Raw genomic sequence first — 22,957 nt, 5'->3', positions numbered from 1 at the left:
ATTTACAAGCACAAACCTTTACCCACTAAACCATCTCAATGTGCCATGGGAAGATGCTTTTCTGGTTTTGTCTGGTTAATGTTAACACCTTCTATACCTAGATGAATAATTCTTTCCCCCTAGATTTTGGCAATTTCTTGATATGATTTCATTGAATGTTTCTGTATCTTTAAGATTTAAATCATCCTTCATCTGTTCATAGATTTGGTCTTTCTATAGGGTCCCTGTGATCTCAAATGTTCTGTTCATATTTCTTATTATCTTTGTCATGGTCTGAATGTTCCATATCCACCACCATGTTCAAGCCCTGATTTTCTGCCCTTCCCCTGATACACTGTATTGCTGAGATTTTCTGCAGAGCTTTTTTTATTTGACTTATTTCATTTTGTTTGTTTTTTTTCAGTATCTCTCATCCACTTTAATATTGACATCATTATTTCATTCAGTTGTTTGTCTGAACTCTTTTGGGATTAATTAAGAAGTTTATTTGTGCCCTGCTTTATTTTCTTAAACATACCTGTTATTGTTCATTTGAACTCTTTGTCTGGGAGTTCATCTAACGCATTCTCACTAGAGGACATTACTACAGGTTTAAGTTTTGGAAGTATCATGCTGTCTTGGTTTTTTATGTTTCTTTTATTTTGCATCAGGACTTTGCATCTTGGATTAAATCATTGGTTTACTTTTTTGATACCTTTTAATTTTTTTTCAGTGGAGGCGTCTGCAGTATTCAAGTTGTTGTAGGGATGAGTTGTTGATTTCTTCTACATGAGAATTAGGGCCATCAGGCTTGAAAGCAAAATATTATCTACAAACAATCATCATTAAAGGGTAGGCCCACTACCTTTAATACAGTAACTATATAAATGTCAATCATTTCATGAAGAAAAAAACACTGATAGTACTATGAGCATTAATTTATTAGTACTCTATACTATATACTGTATGATATGGGTTCGGCATCTGCCATACACCTGAGCAGTCCTTTACCAAGTCAGGACACAGATACTAGCCATGCTTCTATGACATTCTTAAAGAGTAGTGTTATGAATACTATTCTCACCTTTCAGCAGTCCTTTGTGAGGTCAGATCACAAACGTGGGTGTATGAGACTTCTGGAGTCTGGTTCCAAGTGCTGACTTTGTCCTTCAGTGGTTCTTCTCAACTAAGATTAGGTGTACTGCCTGAACCTTGTGTCTATGTTTTCCATAGTCTTTAGATTCAATTAGGTTTCTATGTTGTTGAATATTGCATGCAAATTTTGTTCTTCACAGTCTCAAGGTATTCTACTAGACTGTCTCAGGGTATAATCCTGTGGCATTTGATTTGCTGGAGGTTTGTGAAATATAGGGTCTGATAGCTGAGGGTCACCAAACACAGGGTCACTCAGCACAGGTCTCTATTAATGGCATCTTTCCACTGCTACAGTTGGATGACAAAATAAAGTCCTTCCTGGTGTTCTGTCTCCCTCTGTTGCAAACTCCCTTCTTTTGCTTCTTTTTATTTATTTTTTATTTAAAATGTCTTTTATTGAGAATACACTGCTGATTTTTCTTAATCTCTCTCTCTCTCTCTCTCTCTCTCTCTCTCTCTCTCTCTCTCTCTCTCTCTCTCTCTCCTGTTCAGTACCTCTCACTGGGAAGAAGTTCCTAGAACCTCCAATCCTTTCAAGGCAGATCTTGACTTATCCATGATCTGTTTGCCAATGTCCTTTGTTTTCCTTTCTTTTGAACTGGAGATTTTCAGCTATCACCCACATCAACTGACATCTGTTATCCAACTTTCCCAACTTTGTTCTCCGGGAATTTTAACATACCACACCTGTATGTCCTCAGCCACCTTCTGAAATTTTCCTAAAGCAAGCTTTAATAAATAACAAAATATTAAAAATTTGCAGATTATATCCTCTCACAATATAGAAATCAGCAACTAAACATAATAAAATTTCTACACCTTGAAAGTTAACACATTTGTAAATTATCCAAGAATCAATGGAAAATATCACAAGGAAAATTGTACAAGGTTCAGGATGTGATGGATTTTTAGATAGAATAAATGGGCTGAGTTCTTCTTAGAAGTGTGCTTGCTCAGGTTTCCCTAGTATTGATTTGCTGATACTCAGAGGTGTGTTTACTGAAGTGAGTTTATCCTTGGTTGGTTGATTTTTAGAAGAAAAGTGTTAACAGTAATTTCATGATTTAAAATGGTATATTTACTACAACAAGCCATCACGGGTCAGTTGAACAAACTTACAACTAGTTCTACTGACTACTTATTACCATAGATGAAAAACAATCCTTATTCAATTTATGGGAATGTTCTTTCAATATGAAAATCAATTTTCTATTCTTTATGAACAAAGAAGCTAAATATTTCAAAATGCAAAGTATGACTGAATCAAAATATCCAATACTCAATACATTAAATGGAAGATTTGAATGATTTGTATCCTAAAATTACATAGTACTGCTAAGAGAAACTAAAGGAGATCTCAAGTAACCATGTGTTCAGTGTTAAAATGTGTTCATGGGTTCAAAGACTCAATATCAGTAAGATGCTTGTGTTTTAATCTGACAAAAATGTATCACAGAAACAAGCTGAGGACAGAATGATTACTTGGGCTCCCAGTTTAGAGGTTTCCATGTGCTATGGAGGGTAAATCACAGTAGAGCACAGAAACTCACATCATATCAGGCCATGAAGCAGACAGGAGAAATGCCAATGCACTGGTGGAAGTGGCCCTTTCCCCCCTTTTATTTCATCTAGGACTATAGCCACCTGCATTTAGGATTGGTCTTCCCCTCAGTTAAACTTGTCTATAAACACCCTCATAGACATTTCCAGAAGCGTGCTTCTCCAATCTTCTAAATAACTCTAAATCCAGGCAAGTGAATGATGAAGATTAATCATCACAGATATCAATTTTCTCAGACTAGACTGAGTAAATTGAATCCACATGAAAGTCCAGGTGGCTTATTTCATTTCACTTTATTGGAAATTGAAATGGTAATTCTAATCTTACATGGAAAAACCAAGGCATATTGAAAAATATTTGGAGACCTATGCTACCCAATGGCAAGGCTCACTTACTATAAAGGAACCTTCACCATAACTCATCACACACACAAATTAGTTAAAGATAAGTTGTAGACTTAAATGTGAACTCAGGAGAACGTATTTTTTTTTTGGTACTATAACAGGCAGAGATTTCTAAAGGAGAATACAAAATATAACACCCAGAAAAGAATAATAAATTATACTTCATAAACTTTTAAAGCTTCTTCAGTAGAAACTCTATTATACAATAGAGGCAAACAGTGGCCTCATGGTGGTGAGTATTGAAGAGGGAGAAGAACACAGGAGATCGCTTGAGCTTCTATGTTTTGTGTCGTGATCTGGTGGTCACATACCTACAGAAATGTGAAGATACCCCTTGAGCCCCTTCTCTGCTCCTTAAAGTGAATTATATTTCAGTAACCCAAAGAAGAATAAGTTAATAGGATGGGGCCCATTACTAACTGGTTCTGATGACAAGTTATTAGTATGGATGAAAATAGTCAACTCCTCGGTCATATACCCAGAGTGGTGGAAGTCAGGACCATGTCCTCATTCATTCACTGTCAAGCACAGATGATGGGTGTTCCAGCTCATACTCAATATATGCTTGTCTGGACATTTTCCCAACACTGACTCATGATTGGTTAGCCCATTATACTCATCTATCGGCCAAAACCCTAGCTCAAGATTTAGCCCTGAAAACACTGTCAGCCAATGATATAAGCTCTTTCATCAGTCCAGGTGAATCCTCTCTGATTTCTACCAGGAAAGAACCAGTCAAATGGGAATCTGTCAAAGATAATAGTTGTTCACCACAGGCTTAGCATAGGAGTGCGTGGGAATCCTGATCCACACAATGAGGAACACCACAAGCAGAGCCCTATTCTTCTCCAACTCAACACAGTTTTTACAAGTACATGACACCACACCATGGAGTTGAATTCCCTGTCACTACCACTTGATTTCAATCACAAACTTACTCTTGAAAATATAAGACTTCTCTACTCTACTAGAGTCTAAGGTTTTGAGACCTCATAGTTCTACAACTGATTCTCATTATTATGCTGAACCCATTCTTCTTGAATTGATAAATACAAGAAAATGGCTAGCTGAATGAAAAATGGCCAGTGGGTGGAAGGAATAGAAGGAGATATATTATCATATACCAATACATTGTTAACCTGTTCATTCTTGGAAAGGATTGATATACTCTGCCTATTAACTTCACTAAATGGCTCATGTGAAAACTAGATGGAGGGGGGAAGCATACAGAGAAACTGAGACATAAAGATTACCCATAGAACTTAGATTTGGGCCAGGAGGTTCATGCAAGTGCTGGTAACTTTAACAGAAGACAGGATGTGATAAAAATGATTGAGATTTGGACATGTTTGGGCACATGGAAAAAAAGGCAGTTTAACAGGGGTAAACGTGTTAGTTGACTTTATATTACTATAACAATCTATCTGAGATAATTGGCTTAGGAAGAGGGGGAGTTTATGTTGAGTTGCAGTTTTGGACATTTTTCAGCATCTCATGGCTGTTTCCTGGCCTGCATCATAGTGAGAGCATAGGGTAAGGCTAGTCAGATGCCTGTCATATAGCAGCCACAGAGGCAAAAGAAGAAGAAAAGAGACTATCAGGTCCCAAATAACCTCAGAACAAATGGCCAACTGAGGTGGCTGTTAGCCTACCCAAGGACATGCTGCCTATAGGCCTTCTCAGCAAATACCTGTTCCAGAGTCATCCTGGCTGGCATACCCGAGCCCCTACCCTAAACCTCTTCAGCACAGGGGCTTCTGTTTTGACCATGCACTCTCTTGGTTATCTCTTTTTCTGCCCTCTCTTCCCTCTGTTCTCTCAGTCCTCAGCTTCCTCCTTGATCCACACGTCCTCTTCCCCTTCTCTCTTCTCTTCCTCTTTTGCTGACCTTTCCATGCTGCCTCTCTTGTCTCATGGCCCAGTTCAGATTGGTGACCATAGTAAATCTATTTCTCTCTCTCCTTGCTCTGGACTCTTCCAGATGCCTCTGGCTTTAATCTCCCTCATATTCTACAATAAGTCCTTCTCTGCAGACCTGGGCATGGTTATGAAAATGCAGAAACAGTCTCCTCGGAGGACACACCTCCAGTGGTTTAAAGATATCCTACTATTCCCCACTTCTTAAAGGTTCCACCTCCCACGGGTTGGAAGAAGCCAAGCCTTGAAGCAGCATCCCAGATCCAATCTAGAGCAGAAACCCAGATAAACTGTATTTAGGCTTCACTCTACTAGTGACTATTGGATCCATGGCTTCAGGCTTCTTTAGTAGGAAGTTCCCAACCCCACACAGGTTTTAATCACAGTCTTGAGGATGCTGGCTATTCCACTTGACATCTTAAACTTTAAAACCCAGAGATTTCAGGGACACGTAAACAAGAGAGTGTGTTTCAGTCCATATCTAAAGGGAGATGTTATGATTTACATGCGATTATCACTAAAGGCTTGTGTATTGAAGGCTTTCCCTCCAATGTTGCAATATTCATAGGCGGGGGTCTTAGACATTTATTGAATCATGGTGACTCTGACTTCATCAATGTAGTACATTCATAAATTGATGGACTATTGAGAAGTAATGGACATTCAAGGCATAGGACCTAGTTGAATGGAGTAATTCTCTGAGGAATACCCCCATCTCTCTCCCTCCTATCCTCTGTCCTCTCCTCTCCCTCCCTTCTAGCCTCCTTGCTTTACCATGATTGTTATGTCCTGCATGGTCACAGGTCCAGAAACAGAAAAACAGAGCCAAGTAACCATGGACTGAAACCTTTGGAACATGAGTCAAGTCTTTTGTCCTTAGGGTGACTTTTTGAAAGCAGCAGCAGAGAGCTGACAAAAACACATAGGATCCTGGGTCCATGGGGGAAGTTTTAAGCTGAGAACTATTGAAACTCTGAATGTACTGATGTTTAAACTGTTTCCTGCAACCCTGGTTCACCAGAAGGCCATGGAGAGTGGACCAATAATTACCTTTCATTATTCCCTGGACCCTCATCTTTTAATAGGTCAATCAGCTTAAACTTGTAATTCTCTGCAGAGGCAACAGTTGCCCACTGTGGGGTCTCTGTCAACATCTGAATATTTCTCAGGCCTTTCTCAGTCACTGTGAGTGCATAGGACAGCCTCCTATAACCATCTGGATCCAAAGGTCCATAGATCAAAAAGGCTGAGAAACATTGAGCTAAATGTATGATACTAACCATTTTAACCAATGAAATTAGCAATCACACTTAATTTACCTTGATTTTAATGAGGGTTCTGATGGATTTGCTTTTGTTTTTAACTGTAAACCTTTAATTAAACTCAACCCCATCCTTACAGATGGTAATAATTTGGCCCAAAAAGGTAAGGAATTTCCCAAGATCACACAGCAGAGAATGTGGATACAGATTCAAATGCTCTCCTCCTTGCCCTACTAAGCCTTCCTTGGTGATAATCTCATTGACCAATCACAAGCAATGACCTCTTCCCAACCAGCAGCTCTAATGCCCTGTCCAGAAGTTTCAGAGGGGGATATTTCTCCCTAAAGACTCCAGATGACACCTATCCAGAACTCAAAAACAAAACATTTGCTTAAAAAGAAAAACAAGGAAACAAAAGAATCATATCCCCAAGAAGCCATGCAGAATGAGAGCAGCTGCAGGGAATTAAGGGAGATTCAGACCCTCTCACGAATGTTAACGGAGAGAAAAGGCAGCTGAGATATTTAATAGGAAATTAATTATAGCTCTGCCCCAGATAGACAAGGAGCCTCACTGTCTGGAAGAAACAGCTCAGTGCCATCCCATAATAAAATCTGGGAAGGAGCCTGGCCAAGAAGAGGAGAACTCAAGTCCAGGAAAAATTACTATGTGATGCTACAGTTGCTTCCAGGGGCTTGAGCCCAAAGCCCAGGGCAATGTCCCAGAACTTGGCCACCACCCAGGAGAAATGGAGCAATCAAACTAGTGGGGTTAGGCTGAGGCAGGAAATACAAGCTCATCCTCCTTCAGCCAAAAGCAAGGAGGAGCTGTGCAGCTGCTCACCTACCAGTGTATACTCAACCTCCATACTTTGTGCTGACACCGGTACCAACATCTGGATCCAAGAGCACAATACTGTCAAGAATACTGTTAGAAGTTTATTTTGCACAAGCTCGGGCTCACACATGTGTTGGTCGGCTAGGCTAACCACCAAGTTCCAAGGATTTCCCTATCTTGCCTGTCCCTCCTGCACTGAGGTCATAGGAGTACCCCCTGGCTTTGATGTGGATATTAAGGATTCAAACTCAAGCCCCACTTTACTGACAGGGAAATCTCTTAAGCTCCTCACTTGGTTTCAATGGGAAGCTAAAATTAATTGCACGTATCCAAAATACACCAAGCTGCCCAGCCTTACAGTTTGGAGAACAGCTTCCTCATCATTGGTAAGATGCACCTGCCGCTGGGATCTGGCTCCTCCGACTTCTTAGCGATGTAAGCATCACTCATCTTCCCTGTGCACTGGGTACCAGCTATAGCTAGAATCCCCTACCAAGTTCTAAATCCTCCCAGCATCCCTCAGGTTGTTTCCATGGCAAATTCCAGCACCTCTCACGCTCATTATGGGATACAGGCCAACCCAAAATATCTGAAAACAGTACATTGACCCCACTGGAGCTGTTCCTCTTTAGTTCTTCCATATCAATGGCTTTTATTTTAATTTTGAAGCCAACAATAAGGTTCTGGATGTTCCGGGACTGTCTGACAGTACAAGACAGCCAGCTGCAGCCAAAATTCCTCATCGCTGTTCCTCTAAATGACAGAAGTGCTGTATAATGACCTGAGAGTTGACTTCAAACAAAATGCCTTGCCTTTGATTCTGAGCCTTTTGACTCTACATTTGGATGCTGAGCACGGCTCTGATCCTTTGCCTGCCAAAAGCTACTAAAGATGCCCGATGCTTCATGTTCTACTTATAATGAAGCAGAACACCTCGCCACCTAACCAGCCAGGGCAGGTTCTGAAAAACGTGAGCATCTGCTCCTGAAAAGTGGCTGTGCTTGGGGGAGGATATGGTCAGAAGGCATGGATTGGCAATAGGGATGTCCTTACCGATACTTGATGTGGCATTGGGCAAGTCCTAAAGATGGCTATCCCCCTTCCTTGGGTAGGATGAAATGGCATGGTGACGCTACTGTCTACTACTTTCCTCCCCCTCAGAACTGACATCTTAAGGACCTGTCCATAGAAGACATGGAGGAGATTGAGAGATGGGATCACTAGGCTTTTTTCTCTAAATCCTGATGCTATAGTTTAGATCTTAAATACTCCACCATACATCAAAGGTTGGGGGGAAGGCAAGGCTATTGGGAAATGGTTGTGACCTAGCAGAAGGACCTAGGGTCTCTAAACCTCACCCAGGTCCCTAACACATTCTCAAAGAAATTCCAGACACCTCAAATTATGGTCCCTATCAGGTGCAAATCTTTGTTTTAGTAAATTGAAGGGAGCAAATTTACAAGATTGACTCAAGCCCCATGCCCAAGCCCCATGCTTACGAACAAGGTTGCCTGGCTGCTTGTAGACCCACTTTTAGAAGCATTTTTATTTGTTGCTTTTGAGTTAGCATGGCCAAAATAGCTGGCAGAAACAATTCAAAGGGGAAAAGAATTCTCTGGGTTCATGGTCTCAAGGAGTTTCGCTATGACAGAGGAGGCTTGGTATGGTGGTTCAGACCACGGCTGTAGGGTGGCAATTGTAAGAGTGTGTATGGGGAGCTATTCACATCATGCAGATCAGGAAGTGGAAAGAGAGTCAGGAGCTAGGAACCCTCTCATGAAAACCTATGCCTACCAGCTAGACCCATACCCTCCCAAATCAGTTCCACTGGCTGGGAACCAAATGTTCAAAACAAGAGTGTATGGTGGGCATTGGAGATTGAAACCATAACAATGTTCTTTCTAACCAGGCCACCAGGGGCCTAGGCAAAGAGCTCTTCTCCACCAAACTTCTACTGAGACAAAGTCTTTCCTTCACACCCATGAGATTTCCCAAAGTACTGTTCTAAAGTTGGTGGAACTCCACAGTTATGGGAGTCTTCCAATTCCCATTGTTCCTACCCTGTTCCCCAGGGCATCCCATCCCCCTACAGAAGAGTTGCCAATGTGATGTTCAGTATGACTTCCCCACACTCGTTTCTCCAGGAAACTCTCCCTGCACCCATTGCTTTGTGTTCCAAAGGAGGCCTAAAATGCAGACAAATGTGTCTTAGCATCCAGCTGCTGATGCAAAGCCTTCACAATCACACAGCCACGCCCCCCAACAGAGGACAAAGAGCTGATGATTAATTACTGAATGAGGAGGAAAGGAAGTTCTGTTAACAAATCACCCTAGAACTCTTTTGGCTCTTTAAACACGCTGTCTCTCTGAATCCCTGAAGCCACAAATCACCCATCAGAACATGGAGATGTAGAGACGTTAAGCCCATGTGTAAGTTCACAGAGGGAGGAAGTAGCATGTGGAATTTGAATTTGGATCTGTCTAACTCCAGGGACCAACAGTCTCAGATCACACAGGCTATCCTCTTCAGACTTGGCAACAGGTAATAGGCACTCTTTCCCTCCGGATAAGCACACACATCCTGGTCCCCAGAAAGACACATGGGCTTTACCCAGACAGCATCTTTCAGAGAGTGTCCCTGTTTCCTTATGAGAGCATTCGAGGAGAAGGCTGCTGATTGACGTGGGTTGTAATAATACTCATTTGGCTATAATTACTCTTTGAATTCCAGCCAAAATGGGCCATGCTGAGATGCAGCTGTACACAGTGTCTGGATTCTCCTACATGGCATCTCCTACGATGGTCAGCAGTGAAGGCAAGTGGGGGCTGAAAGAAGCCTTCACATAATGCTTGTCTGTTCCAACACAACTCTGGAGGGAGAAGAAAACTTGGGGTTGAAATGCAGTTCCTTTAACTCTACTGTCTATATTAAAGGGGATAAAAATAAGAAGAAACAGGGATTTCTACCTTTTAAAAGAAGCCACAGGCACACGAAAGAAAACCAGCAATGGGATGGGAGAGTCAGCATGATTGGACTGCGCTGTAAGAGCTGAGGAAAGCTGCCTAGATCAGGCTTTGATTTAATCAGGGTGTTACTATAAACTACTCATTGGGTGGATCAGCTCGGGCAGATCTTAGCACTGAGAGCAGCCTGAGGAGGGCTTAGAGGCAGAGCCACCAGCATGCTCTGCTGGAAGCCAAACAAAGGGTGGCTGTGTCAAGTATAGCTATTGTTCTGGCACAGGCTGGCAAGTGAGTAGACCTGTACCATTCTAGTTTCTCCCACAGCACGTGGAGAAGGTCAAGCATTGATCCAAGGTCTTCCTAGGAGAGGAAGTGGAGAGGTGTTTGGATTCTAACCAAATCGAAAGGACAGTTTTCATTTGCCCGAGTTTATTCTAAAGCTACCCTGTCCTCTCACCAATGAGAACACTGCCCTCTATTTCCATCCCATGCTGAGGATGGCAGGCAACTTGGGAGCCTATCTGAAGTGCCCTCACACTTTCCAACATGTCTAAAGCTACTGGGGGAAGCAGGCAAAGCTGAAGGCAGTGATGTCAAGCATCTTCCCTCCAGGCTCTCCCCATGAAACAGGACAGTGATTATAGAGGCAGTTCAACCCTCTTCCCATCATCACACCAACCTGTGCCTGGAAACTAAGCCAAATCAAACAACGAGTGGAGATACCAGATACCAGAGCGATTGGAAGGAGCACTGGGATAGAGCAGAGAGCAGCTACAGCTATCTCAAGAAGAGTGAAAGGCATCATGTACCCCTGTGGACTCACTTACCTCTGTGTTGGCTGCACTGTTCACCTGGGTGAGGTCAGGAAATATGGATTCTGTTATGTCTTCTAGTATTTGAGCAAGCTGATTCTTTCTCTGAGCTCCGTATCACCATACTAAAAAATGGAAGGACTGTATACGCTGGGAGATTCATAGGGGAATGCCTTTGGGCTACTGGTACTCACTCTGCCCACAGCATAGAAGCCTGGAGGTGCCAGAGAACAGCTGCTCGCAGGAATTCATGAGTGTCAGGGTAGCATTGCCCCAGTTCCCCACCCCTTGGGCAGCAATTAGAGCCAGATGCTCCCCAACTCTCAGAGACTCCCTATAGAACACACCTCTGCCCATCCTCTGTGATACCTACTTGGTAACACACCTTCCCAGTTCACCCACCAGTGCGCAGGCCCCTCACACAATACTTCACTCCCTCCTCCATGAGTGGAGGGATCTGTACTAAGCCCGGCACATCCCAGGTTCCTGCCATCTTCTTGCTCTGCCGTCTCGTCTACATCCCTAGCACTGCCTCCCACTTTGCTTCATAAGTGGGTGTTCCAGGCATAGCTGTGCCCTGGTTTATAAGGAACTCTAAGAAAAGCAGTTTTCCTAAAAATGCATAAAATAGCAGGGGTACCCTTCTCATTTCTTCAGCAGTCTTTGGTGAAAATTTTGTTACACGGAAGGCTGGAGTCATTCCCAGATTTAAGTCTGTTAATAAGAAAGAGGATAGGTGATTATAGAAGATTTACCTTCTCTGCTTTGAAATTTATTGATATCTACCTATTTTCTGTGCTGCAATATACACCTAAATCAAAGTACTATTTTCTGAATTCTCAAAGAATAATAAGAACAAGTCTGTCTTTCACAGAAGAGACTGTGTCTTTGAGGCTTCCCTGAACTCACAAACAAGCCATAAGAGGTAGAGTGAAGATCTGATGCCAAGCCTTGTTAATGGATCCTTGCTCTGTGATTGTTTTGCCTTCTTTTATATGGATGTGTTCTACCTGGTTCAACACCCTAACTTTGGATAGGAGACAACTAGAGTCCAGAGAAAGGCAGACAACTCACACAGAGAAAAATAAACCAAATTGGGTGAGAGCCCAGGAACCCCAGCCATCTGCCTCCTGCTTCATTCCAGGGCTCCTGCTCTAGACTGACCATTTGCCAATAGACCATGTCCAGCTCAGGCCCATCCCTACAGTGCTGTGAGAGCTGAGGCTGTGCTATATTGGCTCAGTGAGTGCGACAGCACCTGACCTTTCTAAATAAAATCTCTGCCTACCAAAAAGACATCAGTTCCCACTATTCTTGTTGCCTGGGCAACAAAGAGACCTTGGTTGCCACTGTCCTTGTTGCCTGGGCAGTCCCCTCTGGACTCAGCTCAGGAACCTTGAACTGAGTTGAATTGTACTCTCCCAGGTTAGGAGTGTTTATTCTCTTGGGCCAGACTGTTGTCATGTAAGAACTAGACAGTGCAGAAGGACTGAGCCACTAGAGTCCCCAGATCCTCCCCTTGCTGTCGTCAGTGTCAGTTGCCTAGCAACTGCCTTTGGCAGATGGTGGTAGAGAGAGTATGCCAATCTCTCACAGGGCTAAAAATACATTCCAGCGACGACAACGACAACAGGTCTATTTTAAAAGATTCCAGTCGCTCCCGATGTCTTCCCTGGTCTGCAAGGAACCACATTATGCCAGCCCCTCCAGGCTTCGGATCCATCTGACAATGTGGAAGGGGGCATTCAAGGAAAACAACAACAGCAGCAAACAAAAAGAAATAAACAAAACTGAAAGGCCAAGCGCAAAAGGGGTGCTCAAAACATTGTCATGGGATAGGAGAGATGAGCAGAAGAAAGGAGAGAAGAAATAGCAAAGTGGGAAGAAATATCTAGGAGCCAGCAGTGAGCCTCTTTTATCCTCATTTTTAACCCATTCAAGAGGGTGGGGTTAAGGAAGCAAGGTCATAGACCAGAGAAGCTTAGCTACAGAGGAGACAGCATTTCACAGCTGAGAAAGCAGAGGTGCTAAGCACGAAGATGAGGAACTGGTTCATAGCCCATGCTCACGGGGTATACAGTCTCTGGAGACAGGTCAGACCTCCAACTCCTAGTCAGCTTACCTGTCTAACCACCATCAGTGCAGGAGCAAGTCCTTCTGAGCATGTGTGTAGCATTTATTATTAACTACTCGTCTACATATTTGTGCATGGAGCCCTCTTTTATGCACTCACTTGTACACTCACATCTGCAGTCACCTATTGATAGCTCATATATATATATATATATATATATATATATATATATACTAACATAATACATATACATGTGGTTACTCACTTATACACTCATGTCTGTTGCCATTCATTTGTACATCCTTGTGGTGTATGTGTATAGTGCCTGTAGCCATCATACATTACATACATGCATGTGATTATACACTCACATATATATACATACATATACATGTGTATATATATGCATATATATATGTGTATATATATATTCATGCCCATAGCCATTCATTTATATGTTCACTTGTATAAGCACTCATGCATATGACCATTTATTTATGCAGCAAATATTTATTAAGTCCCCACTGCCCTATTGTACCATACTCTGGAGAAACGGTGAGGGACAAAAACAGATGGTCCTCACATCCTGTTACTTGTGGCCTCCCAGTTAAGACAGACATTGGACAGACAAGCACAAGGGTTCCTCTTGCTATAGCCATTACCATCACATCCAAGTCTGAGTTTATCTACAGTCTCTAAGTCACAGGTCATTACTTAGTTGAGACTAAAGATAAAAATAGGAGGTTCAGCTACATTTGACCTTTCAGTGTTAATAAAAATATTAAAACATAAATATGTTCCTATACTAAAGTCCAAATTTAATCACACTTCTTATATTGTCTTTCCTAGGACTGCTCTATAAAATGAAAAGAACCCTTATTTCCTTGCAGGGTTATTCTATGGATTAAAGGGCAACATGGAGATTTCTGTCCAGACACAGAGGTCCCAGTTGCCGGCCTCTCCAAGTAGGACTTGCATGGGGATTTTGCTCAGGCCAACTATTAGTCATCTCAGTAGTGGAAAGGGGGAAATGCATGCAATCTGAGCCCCTGCCCTCTAGATCTTGCCAGGGGTGATGATGCACGGTGAGAACACAGCTTTATCCTAAGGCTAAGCCAAAAGACGAGGAACGCCACATGGCGCTGGTGACAAGGGAATTGGCAAAGAAACTGAGAGCCCTGAGACTAGACAACTGTGCTTGGGGGCAGGGCAGGGTCGCCATCTCTCTGTGGGCTGCTTGTTAAGGATAAAGATGCCAAGCCTGTAGCAAAGACTTCCCAATTGGGATGTCTACTGAAGGATGTGCCCTTTAAGCAAAATCGCTGGTACAATTATGATGTATGAGAGCCACTGGCTTGAGGATTGAGGAGGAACTGTTCTCCCTAGGGAATCAAGATCACAAAAGGCCGCTGTGGAATGTAAGGTCCTGGCCTGGATCCTAGAGCAGGAGAAAAAAAAAAAAAAGATCTTAGTGAGAAACTGGGTGAAATCCAAAACACATCAGTAGCTTAGTTAATGGGATTGTGCCCATGTTAATTTCTTTGCTTTGATCGCTGTTCCGTGGTTACATAAGACGTGAGCATCAGCAAAAGCTCAGGGAAGGAGATGGGGACTCGCTGTGCTATGATTGCTACTCTTGTGTAATTCTCAAATTATTTCCAAATTAAAAGTCTAGAGGGAACAAGAAAAAAAAGCAAGTCTGCTTCAGCTGAAAGCCCATCATGGGCCTTCCCGCAGTCCCTTGACCTACCACAAACACAGTGGGAAAACTCACTACTCTAAGCCAGCATTAGCTAAGCAAGCACAGGTAACCCAGAGCCCCCCTCTCAAAATGCAAACAAAGTACCCGAGGGTGTTGTTTCTCTTCCCTGCCACTCATACTGGGGCCTAAATGTCAAGCCCAATGAATTACATTTTAATCTGTCTGTGTTATCAACCTAGCCAAGGACTTAATTGGATGCCAGGCACACCCGCTGGAACGGTTTGCATAATTCATCAGTATGGAGGCTGAAGAGGCCTTTCATCATAAGCCAGGGAAGGAGGAAGAGAGAGGAAGGAGAGAGGGAGAAAAGAGCAGGACATGAGGAGAGAGTGGAGGGGAGAAGGGGAGAGGGGAAGGGAGGACTAGAGTTGGTAAGAGAAAGGCCTCTAAGGAGAATGGAGAGAAGTTGAGGAAGAGAGAAGCCAGAGAGGAGGCAGGTCAGGGAAGGAAAGAGTAGGAAGAACAGGAAAAGGTCAGGAGAGGGTGGGATTAGGAAATGAACTCAAAATAACCTTCTCCTCAGGCAGCTGGCCATTCTGCATTGAGATCTCCTGGGAGCCTCCATTCACTCTGCCAGAAAGACTTTCCAGGTGCTCCTATAGTACGCCAGGACTGACTGTTAACATTTTACTAAAAAGTTAAACAAAATACGTGCTTGTGCAGCCATGAATCCTCTCCCTCTGTAGATAACTACTACCTGGGAGGAGTCTTGGTTGAATGGCTAAAAGGTGGATTTTTTTTTTTAAAGTCAGGCCACACCAAGAAAGTGTCTCCATCGACTAACCCATTACAGTGAAACGGTCTCCATCAACTAACCCAAACAGGACTCGAAAGCCTTCCACTTGAGCACTCTGCCATCAGACTTGCCCCAGCACTAACTCTCCACATTGCCCGCTTTTTCCTTTGTATGGCAGACCTCAATGCCCAATTATAGGAGGCACAGAGGTCATTATGCTCACAGAAAGGACAGAATAGCCTGTGCTCTGCCCAAAAGGCTGGGTTATACATTGTCTGTGGACAAGACCACACCAGATTCTCCCTCAGACCCTTATTGTAAGTTTGTTTTTCTCGATCTATAGAATTCATCATTGTGGAAGGTGTCGTGTGTAGTCAAGCTCCAGAACCCACCGTTATGGAAGGCCACTTATTCCTACAAAGAGTTTTGATGTCATTGTATACAATCTTTATTTAGCTTATTTTGTGCCTTGTTGTGCACACAGAACTGAGTTATCACCAAGTTAAAATAATGCCAGCCACTTAGTTGTAACAAACCAAACTGTCTTCTTGCCTCCTCTAGAATGTCACTTTGCTATCCTGGGTGGTCACAGAGACCACTACAAATACTAATCTGTTACAGAAAATGTCTTCTGATAGATAATAGTTTATAACAATACTTGTTTGATGTATCACAATTTCCGTGAGTCTGGAATTTGGATGGCTCCCTCTGGGGGCCCTTGAGCTCAAGTTGTTTTCTGAGACAAGCTGTTGCTTTGAGCTATGATCTCATCTGAATGTAGACAGAGGGAAATTTCGCTTCCAAACTAGCCTACGTGGCAATTGGCAGGTTTCAGGTCCTAAGTGGTCTTTGGACTATAGATTTCAGATTCTTACTCAGATCCACCACAGGCCACGGGTCTACCTCAATATCTTGTTAGGTGGGCCCATAAAGAATCAGCTAACAAATGGAGAGCTGGCTGGCCTCAGAGCATGAAACTAATACAGTAGGAAGACTCATGAGGACGGAAGCCACAATTCAATCCTTTTATAACCTGGTCTTAAAAGTGACATTCCATCACGGCTGCTGATTTATGTTTCTTAGACTAAGTCCCCTCACCAAGCCCACACTTGAGAGGAAAGGATCTCCTAGGAAATGAGTGGCAGGACTCAGGATCACAGGGTGTCATCTTAAACAGGCATCTCGGGTGAAACATGCACCTCATCTTCTTCCTCCTCCTTGAGTTTACCTTGGGAAGTAATGTTTCAGAACTGTGATAATTGTCCTCTCAATCTGGACTAGCTAAAACTAGCTAGACTAGCTCCTAGACTCCTCCTAGAGGCCTGTGGTGGATCTGAGTAAGACTCCTGCATGGTTCTCACATAGGTGGGAACTCCTAAAGACTGGGAAGGTAGGAAGGCATGGCAGTTATCAGCCTCGAACTGTCATCACAGGGAGATACATGGCCCAACAGACACAGAGAGACCTGATCACCCCACTTGCTTTCAGTCTCCCCTCCTCAGTGTCCACCTCATGGCAACAGGCAGCCTGCCAGCAACAGTCACCCAAAGCCTACAGCCCAGAGACATGCACAGTCCCAGTAAGATAGGAGTTGCCCAGAGGCAAAGTGTCTCTGTCCTCACCCTGTCCAAAAGCTTCCTCATAGCCTGACCTTGGTGACTGGATCTGCTACCATTTCAACCACAGTGAACTCTTTCCCTAAGCATTGTGGATCTGTCTCTTTTCCTGTACCTGCAATTTCTCCTTCTTGAGAAGACTTTTCTGAATTCCCCAACCCCTTTGTCTTCTAATCCCTTGTGGTGTTTTGAACAACAACAACAAAAAAAAAAAAAATGGTCCCCATAGGTTCCCTAGGGAATGGCATGATTAGGCAGTGTGGCTTTGTTGGAGTAGGTGTGACTTTGTTAGAGAATGTGGGCCATGGCGGGCAGGATTTCTTACAAGCTCAAGCCACACCCAGTGTGGCAGCTTCTTCCTGCTGCCTGCCAATCCAGATGTAGAACTCTCAGCACTTCCTCTAGTATCCTGCCTGCCTGCGCACCACCACACTTCCCTCCATGATGATAATGGACTAAACCTCTGAAACTATAAGCCAGTCTGAGTAAAGTATTTTCCTTTATAAGAGTTGCCATGGTCATAGTGTCTCTTCACAGCAATAGAACCCCAACTAAGACACCCCCTACTCCACCAGATTCTGGAAGCAATAATTAGCTGCCTTGCCTGGCTTCTTACTCTGTCTACACCCTGCACCCTGAGCTTTGTACTGCTTGCAACTAACTAATTTAGCCTCACACTAAAGGCTGTGCTTTTAGTGAGGAAGTGATCTGAAAGGCTGAGAAGATCATCCAGAACCTTATTGACAGCAAGCAACTAGAGAGAAAGAGGAATGGGAACCCCGGGTTTGCCTGCTGTCTAGTCATTCTAGTCGCCATATTGCAAAACCTCCTTCTGCTGAACTTGGACTTGGGTGTTGTTCAGCCTCACTTCAGTACTGTCTTCATGTCGGACCTCGGGTTGATTAAAGATGACCCACAAATACTGTATCCACTGGCTATGAAAAAGTGTATCCCTGTGTTCTCAGTTGGCCTGGTATCATCACTATGTCTGGATGAAGAGAACAGAGCAATAAGGCTTGAGTCAAGGCCAAGACCTGCTCCTCCTGGGCCTGCCTGCACTTGCCCCCCAGACTGCAGGAAGCCATCTAAAGGACACAACAGCCTCATTCCCAAGAGGTGGAGTAGGTGGATATCGGTCATCTGGTGGATTATGGATGATTGTTGACATCTAAGGGGGTTGATTGGGGTTGTTAATAGCTATGGTCAGGAAAGAAACAAAGGAAAGGGGTCTCTTTCTCTCCCTCCCCTCCATCTTTCTTTCTCTCCTATCTAGTGTTAGGGGGTGAAACTGGGGAGGGGAATGAGAGGGAAAAGAAGGGTGGATTATTGTCTGTCCTTTAGACTAAGAAAGCAATGAGTCTCAAATATTTTAGGTTGATATGGATTTTTGTATGATGGTAGAAATTTAAGGTTATATTTACCTCAACATACTGCAGATATGACTCGATTTTTGTTTAAGGTATATGTGCACATAACTCGAATGTATTTCACTTAAAAATATAGTGTAAAACCCTAGTGTTATGAAAGTTACTATTGTAAACTGTTAAGGATAATTAAGAAATACAAATTAGTAGTCAGTCACCTATAAATAATAAAATCTTTTAATGCATTCAGAACAATACTTGTAGTCATGCTAGGTAGTCATGGTAGGAACAAACCTTCTTAGCCTCCTGAATATGTTTGCAATGTTTAAACGAAAAAAGCTAAGTCACTAGAAACAGACAAATTTATCTATTTAGATATATATTAGACATACAGTGGTCCTCAAATACTTCAGGGATCTACAGAATATGGCATTTAAGGTGTTTCAATAAAGGAGGCTTTTCTGACAGAGACACACATCAGCTCCTGGAAGCATCCCTAATCTCCTCCAAAGAAGATGATGGGCACAGAAGAACCCTCCCCTGGAGCATGCTTTACATGTAGTAAAGCTGGACATTGAGCTATAAACTGCCCTTTTCCTTGACTGCTAACAGCACACTGTCCAAACTGTGAACAAGCAGGACACTGGGCAGTCGCTTACCCTACCTTGCCTAAAGTAGGTAGGACAGTCCACTCAAGTTCCTGCTACACACACACACACACACACATACACACACACACACACACATACACACACACACACACACACATATACATACACACATACACACACATACACATACACAGACACACACAGAGACACACACACATACACACACACACACACACATATACATACACACATACACACACATACACATACACACACACACACACATATACATACACACAGAGACACACACACACACACACACACACACACATATACATACACACACACACACATACACACACACACACATATACATACACACACACACACACATACACACACACACACACACATATACATACACACACACACACACACATACACACACACACACATATACATACACACATACACACACATACACATACACAGACACACACAGAGACACACACACATACACACAGAGACACACACACACACACACACACACACACACACACACACACACACACCCTGTCAGATCTTCTGGGCCTGGCAGTCAAAGGCGGATGCCCCACTGAGGAACTTTGGGTGACCATTTCAGGTCTCTGTCATTTTTATAGATACGGAGGCTACTTGTTCTGCATTTCCTGCTTGCTCAGGTAAAATTTATCCTTCTCAGGTCTCTGATGAGGTTGAAGACTAGACAGTTATACTTTTATAAGCTTATCACTAACAACCAAGACTCAAGCTGCTTTCTCAGTTATCCTCATGTGGGAAGGTCAGGCCTCAGGCCTCACTCTCTTAGAGCTACATGTCTGTCTTACGGTCTACCTCATTGCCAGACTCCGAAAAGATACAAGAGCTTAAGTTGTAGGGTCTAAGAGACTGTTGTAGGGTCTGAGAAGGTGTTTTAAGGTTGGAGGACATAAAAGCTTAAAAGATAGTGAGAAGAGGATTTAAGATATATATGTTTCAGATCTCTTTCCCTTGCTCATTTGACACAAACCTTCTAGAAGATAGTGAAGTGCTTTCCCAGAGGTGCCAAATCTAAATGGACCGAATATGATGAATATAATTCTTGCCCAGATGATTGTTCTCATATTTAATTGTTATATGTAGTTTACTAATGTTAGAGAGAAAACAATTTCTTGAACTAATAGGGGGAGATGTTGAGATGACCCAAACATAGGAGAAAATGCTGCTGTCCCTGTGTTCTCGATGGTTAATTGCTAGACCAGCGGTACCAGACTAGCAGGACATGCAAATGCTTGTGCTTCCTCACCCGCCCAAAAAGAAAGGCAAGCTGTGAGAGGAAGGTCATCCAATGTCAATTGGAGTAAGGAGTGTGGCTTTTTGCATAATAAAAAATCCTTGGCAACTGGAGCAGGAGGAGGACCAGCAGATAGCAGGGAGACCAGAAGGAGCAGGGAGGTAAGGCCATGATAGCCAAACTGAGAGGTTCAGTGGTGAAGTCTGGTTAAGTTAGAGGCTAGCTGAGAGACTGCCCAGGCAAACAAGCTAATAGATGTCTCTGTGTCTTTATTATTAAACCTCAAGCCAGTCCTCTAAAGACCCTACAATAGAGACTAAATGGGACTCTGTAAACTTGTGCTCCTCTTCAAAACTCTCAAACAGCTGGCTCAGTCTTGCCAATGAGGTGAGTCCCAGAGTAGCATCAAGGGCAGAGCAGAGGACCCACGTGCCTCCTTCAGTCCTTCATGGCAGTTCTCATTCTAGAGCCTCGGCTGTGCTCTAAGGGCCCTTCCCACCTACTCTTACCTGACAATCTCCAACATGCTGAGACCTAACTTTCAATCACACCCAGAGCCAATCCTAGAAGGCCAGAGCTACACCACCAGCCTCCGTCTTGATAGTGTTTCTCAACAGAGGCTGAGTTGTTCCCGGGACACGGGCTTTTCCTGCTGGACGTATACTGGCTCCTTATAAGAACACCTTGTACTTCCCCACACTAAGACTAGCTTAGGTCAAGCCTCCAAGCTGGAATTCTTCTGAGCTCTATACAATAATACATCAAGGAACTCCTCTCCCTCTCCCTCTCCCTCTCCCTCTCCCTCTCCCTCTCCCTCTCCCTCTCCCTCTCCCTCTCCCTCTCCCTCTCCCTCTCCCTCTCCCTTTCTCTCTCTCCTCCCTTTCCCCCCCTTCCTCCTTCCCTCTCCCCCTCTCCCTTTCCTGTCTCTCTCTCTCTCTCTCTCTCTCTCTCTCTCTCTCTCTCTCTCTCTCTCCCTCCCTCCCTCCCTCCCTCTCTTTCTCTCTGTGAATATATGTAGTTTACAATGTAACAGCACCCAATGTTTTTCCTCAATTGCTTCTCTACCCTAATTTTTAGGACAGTGTCTCTCACACTGAACCTGGAGCTCATCAATTGGCTAGACTGACTGGCCAGCAAGCCCCGGGGATCTCCCTCTTTCCACATCCCCAGTGCTAAGCTAAGATTACAGGTCTGAGCCACCGCACCTGGCTTTTTATATGAAGGCCATGGTTTTTAGAATAGGTATGATCCCATAGATTTATGTGCTTGAATGCTTGGCCCATAGGGAGTGGCACTATTAGGAGGTGTGGCCTTATTGGAGTGGGTGTGGCCTTGTTGGAGGAAGTGAGTCACTCTGGAGGTTGGCTTTGAGGGCTCCTCTCCAGCACCTTGTCTACCTGCATGCTACCATGCTTCCTGCCATGATGATAATAAACTGAACCTTTAAAACTGCAAGCCATCGCTTCTCGGCCTTTTGGCTAAGATCAAGTATAAACCTGTAAGCCAGCCCCCAATTAAGTGCTTTCTTTTATAAAAGTTGCCTTGATCATGTGTCCCTTCACAGTAATAAAACCCTAACTAAGACTGAAGTTAAGGATCAGAATTCAGGTCCTCAAGCTTGAGTGGTAAGCTATACCCACTGAGCTATGTCTCTAGCCCCTGAGTCATTTCTTAATACAGATGCAGACTAGGAAACTATGGGGCAAAGGGCTCCTGACATGACAGGAGTGTCATTGTGGTTAGTTTTATCTCCCTGCCTGCCAGGGTCCCTGCCTAAATGCCATGATTCAGTCTCTCCTGGGAGGTACATGGCCATTCCCCAACTCTACCTTACAGCTCAGAGCTCTGTGCACTCCTTTGAAGGTGACCTACCCTTACCCCCTTACCCTGGTCTAAAGCTCATGCCAAAGCCAGCCAACAACTGAACCACACACATGAAATCACTTTTATGAATGATCTTCTCTCAAAATTTAGAGAAACACTCCATTTTCATCAATTTACATGTTCCCAAAATGTATCTCCATCTGTTGTCTCATCTATCAAAAGTCATCAGGTGGGTTGAAGATAGTGCAATCATTGAAGAGCTGCAGGGGGAGAACATCTCTGGCATATTCTGAGCTCTCTCTGCCTAAGCCTGACAGTGTGCCAAGCACTTTCCACCAGTAAAATGCCATGAACTCCTCTTAAATCACAGGCAATTATCTACCATTACTACCTACAATCTCCACAAGAAAAAACTGAGGCTCGAAGATATTTTAAAATAAATTTATCCACCGTCCTTACACCAATAAGTAATCAATGTCCTGATTTGATCCCTGATCCCGCTTCAATTAATCACAAAAATACCCAGTCCCAAAGGCTCAGGGAGCTAAAGGGATTTGTTCTGGCGTTCCACGGAAATGATTCTTGTATTTTCTATCACTATAACAAAAAGAATAAATCTCTGAGGCTGGGTACTTTATAATTAGAAGGGGGGTTGGTATCCTATAGTTTGGAGGCTGAATGTCTAAGATACAGAAGCCCCATTGATTCAGTATTTAATGGTGATTGATAAATGCAGCACAATGGACAGAATGTGTATAAAACAGTCA

The 22,957-nt window shown here is 43.4% G+C and overlaps 1 protein-coding gene and 1 long non-coding RNA gene across 4 annotated transcripts in view; both read right to left on the bottom strand.

Moving 5' to 3' along the window:
• Positions 1–22,957, bottom strand: part of Ces5a (carboxylesterase 5A) — a 306,059-nt gene that overhangs the window by 50,507 nt on the left and 232,595 nt on the right. The window lies entirely within an intron of this gene.
• On the bottom strand, positions 1,548–21,085 carry LOC134483695 (uncharacterized). The gene is made up of 2 exons (XR_010060579.1): positions 11,532–21,085; positions 1,548–11,016 (listed from the first exon to the last, which is right to left on the bottom strand). It is a non-coding gene; the product is annotated as an uncharacterized LOC134483695 (long non-coding RNA).

This window comes from Rattus norvegicus, chromosome 19 (genome assembly GCF_036323735.1).
Source record: "Rattus norvegicus strain BN/NHsdMcwi chromosome 19, GRCr8, whole genome shotgun sequence".
NCBI lineage: Eukaryota > Metazoa > Chordata > Mammalia > Rodentia > Muridae > Rattus > Rattus norvegicus.
The sequence above is the reverse complement of the archived record's forward strand: the minus strand, read 5'-3'. Positions and strand labels throughout refer to the sequence as shown.